General features: G+C 46.5%; 1 pseudogene; it reads right to left on the minus strand.

Moving 5' to 3' along the window:
* Window positions 1–526: 526 nt before the first annotated feature.
* LOC116547352 lies at window positions 527–703 on the minus strand (annotated as a pseudogene).
* Between the last annotated feature and the right edge of the window lie 3,164 nt (window positions 704–3,867).

Here is a 3,867-nt window from a genome sequence, read left to right on the forward strand (position 1 = left end):
TGCATTTTTAGTAGAAACTGGGTTTCACCACGTTGGCCAGGCTGATCTCAAACTCTTGACCTTAAGGTTATCTGCCTACCTTGGCTTTCCAAAGTGCTGGGATTACTGGCGTGAGCCATAGCACCAGGCTTAGAATGTAAAAGAATGTTAAAGACACTTAATACAACCTCCTAGATCAGGTGCAAATGTTTCCAGGCTGGGCCAGGTGTGGTGGCTTATACCTGTAATCCCAACACTTTGGGAGGCTAACAGGATTATTTGAGGTGAGGAGTTTTACACCAGCCTCGTCAACAAAGCAAGATCCCGATCTTTATTTTTAAAGATTCCCAGTCTTTTTTTTTTTTTTTTTTTTTTTGATATGGAGTCTGATTCTGTCACCCAGGCTGGAGTGTAGTGGCATGATCTCAGCTCACTGCAACTTCTGCCTCCGGGTTCAAACAAGTCTCGCTCATCCTCCCAAGCAGTTGGAATTACAGATGTGTACCACCACACCTGGATAATTTTTTTATTTATTTTTATTTTTTATAGGGAGAAAGCACAAACACAGTCCCCCACTACCACAAATTTTGCAGTCCAGTTTCCCGCATTTGGGGACATCGCAGGGGTTAGCACATCTAGAGTGCAATGGATGAGCCTCGCCCTGGGAAAACCTTCATGATCATGATACCTTCATGATCATGGTATCTCCTCTGCCAGTAATTTTTGTGTTTTAGTAGAGATGGGGTTTCACCATGTTGACCAGTCTGATCTCAAATTCCTGACATCAGCTTAACCACCCCCCTCGGCCTCCCAAAGTGCTGGGATTACAGGAACAAGCCACCTGGCCCACCCTCACATATATCTATTTTTCAAAGCTCTTCACTCTTGGCATTATTTATTGGAGACAGGGTGTCACTCTGTGGCCCAGGCTAGAGTGCAGTGGCACAATCACAGCTTACTGCAAACTTCGCTTTCTGGGTTCAAGTGACTCTAGGGCCTCAGCCTGCTGAGTAACTGGGATTACAGGTGCACCGGGGTAATTTTTAAAGTTTTTTTTTAGTAGATACTGGGTTTCTCTGTGTTAGCCAGGCTGGCTTCAACCTCCTGATCTCAAGTGATATGCCCATCTTGGGCTCCCAAAGTCCTGGGGCTACGGGCATGAGCCAACCTGCCCAGCCCATTCCTGCTATTATTTAAACAGTATTTTTCTTTTTTTATTGTCAAACAATTTACATTTGGAATTGATATTTAGTTTTACTTGTAGTATACCTTTCTGCTGTTCTTTATCAGGGAGTAGATTTCTCAACTGTTCCTCAGAGACAATTGGCAACCATGGCTTAGAGTGCCTATGGGGTTGGTGCCAGATGGGCTGGGAGTAGGCATTGTCTGAATTAGATATTGGAGCTGATGCCCCCTCACCCTCAGGCACCTTCTATTAAAATGACCATGGTTAGTGGGATAGTGATAACTGCTATGAAATCTGCATCTTTTTTTTTTGGAGACGGAGTTTCGCTCTTGTTACCCAGGCTGGAGTGCAATGGCGCGATCTCGGCTCACCGAAACCTCCGCCTCCTGGGTTCAGGCAATTGTCCTGCCTCAGCCTCCTGAGTAGCTGGGACTACAGGCACGCGCCACCATGCCCAGCTAATTTTTTTTTTTTTTGTAGTTTTAGTAGAGACGGGGTTTCACCATGTTGACCAGGATGGTCTCAATCTCTTCACCTCGTGATCCACCCGCCTCAGCCTCCCAAAGTGCTGGGATTACAGGCTTGAGCCACCGCACCCGGCCTGCATCTTTGCATACAGCACAGGACCCTGAAAAAGTCATTCTTCAGTGAATGTTTACTGTCTGGCTGAGATTCCTGCAAAAGCCCAACTCTGCTACAATGTTGTCAGGTGGATGTGTATGTTGACTTTAAAGTTCCTGTAGAGTTCACAAACTCTATTCGCATGTGCTACAGATAATTTTAAGAATTCAGAGCTGGACAAGGTGGCTCACGCCCGAATTCTAGCACTTTGGAAGACCCAAGCAGGAAGATCGTTTGAGTCCAGGAGTTCAAGACCAGCCTGGGCAATATCGGGAGACACCCATCTCCACAAAAAAAATTTGTTAAGAAATTAGCCAGGTGTGGTTACAGTACCTGCAGTCACAGTTACTCAGGAAACTAAGGTGTGAGGACCACTTGAACCTGGAAGGTCCAGGTTACAGTGAGTGGTGATTGTGCCACTGCATTCCAGTCTGGGCAACAGAGGGAGACCCTATCTCAAAAACTAAATAAACCATTGTATCTATATGTTGCTACCAAATTCTAATATTTGAATTCAGGGCTCTTTTCCTCAAATCCTGTATTTACACCATCTAAAAAGAATTTATTTGATGGAATCAAACCACTGTTGAGTCCCCTGTGGTTCTAGGATACAGCACCTTTTTTTTTTTTTTTTGGAGACGGAGTTTCGCTCTTGTTACCCAGGCTGGAGTGCAATGGCGCGATCTCGGCTCACCGAAACCTCCGCCTCCTGGGTTCAGGCAATTCTCCTGCCTCAGCCTCCTGAGTAGCTGGGACTACAGGCATGCGCCACCATGCCCAGCTCATTTTTTTTTTTTTTTTGTAGTTTTAGTAGAGACGGGGTTTCACCATGTTGACCAGGATGGTCTCAATCTCTTCACCTCGTCATCCACCCGCCTCAGCCTCCCAAAGTGCTGGGATTACAGGCTTGAGCCACCGCGCCCGGCCTGCATCTTTGCATACAGCACAGGACCCTGAAAAAGTCATTCTTTAGTGAATGTTTACTGTCTGGCTGAGATTCCTGCAAAAGCCCAACTCTGCTACAATGTTGTCAAGTGGATGTGTATGTTGACTTTAAAGTTCGTGTAGAGTTCACAAACTCTATTCACATGTGCTACAGATAATTTTAAGAATTCAGAGCTGGACAGGGTGGCTCACGCCCGAATTCTAGCACTTTGGAAGACCCAAGCAGGAAGATCGTTTGAGTCCAGGAGTTCAAGACCAGGCTGGGCAATATCGGGAGACACCCATCTCCACAAAAAAAATTTGTTAAGAAATTAGCCAGGTGTGGTTACAGTACCTGCAGTCACAGCTACTCAGGAAGCTAAGGTGGGAGGACCACTTGAACCTGGAAGATCCAGGTTACAGTGAGTGGTGATTGTGCCACTGCATTCCAGTCTGGGCAACAGAGGGAGACCCTATCTCAAAAACTAAATAAACCATTGTATCCATATGTTGCTACCAAATTCTAATATTTCAACTCAGGACTCTTTTCCTCAAATCCTGTATTTACAGCATCCAAAAAGAATTTATTTGATGGAATCAAACCACTGTTGAGTCCCCTGTGGTTCTAGGATACAGCACCTTTTTTTTTTTTTTTTGGAGACGGAGTTTCGCTCTTGTTACCCAGGCTGGAGTGCAATGGCGCGATCTCGGCTCACCGAAACCTCTGCCTCCTGGGTTCAGGCAATTCTCCTGCCTCAGCCTCCTGAGTAGCTGGGATTACAGGCACGCACCACCATGCCCAGCTCATTTTTTGTATCTTTAGTAGAGACGAGGTTTCACCATGTTGACCAGGATGGTCTCAATCTCTTGACCTCGTGATCCACCCGCCTCGGCCTCCCAAAGTGCTGGGATTACAGGCGTGAGCCACCGCGCCCGGCTCGATACAGCACCTTTTAACACAGGTGCTTGTCCTGTGCACCCCGGTCTCTGATTCAATAACAACTGTCACTTAAGCCCTCGGATCTGAGAAAAGGAGACAGTGTGAGCAGCTCTGATGGAGGATGAGCACAAAGAAGTCAGAAATTGGAACAGAATCAACCCAGACTCTGACCTTTGCAGAGCATTCCCCCAGCTCTCCCCTGCCCACTTCCTCCCTG

Source organism: Sapajus apella, unplaced genomic scaffold (assembly GCF_009761245.1).
Source record: "Sapajus apella isolate SASKATOON/1434 unplaced genomic scaffold, GSC_monkey_1.0 scaffold2767, whole genome shotgun sequence".
Taxonomy (NCBI): domain Eukaryota; kingdom Metazoa; phylum Chordata; class Mammalia; order Primates; family Cebidae; genus Sapajus; species Sapajus apella.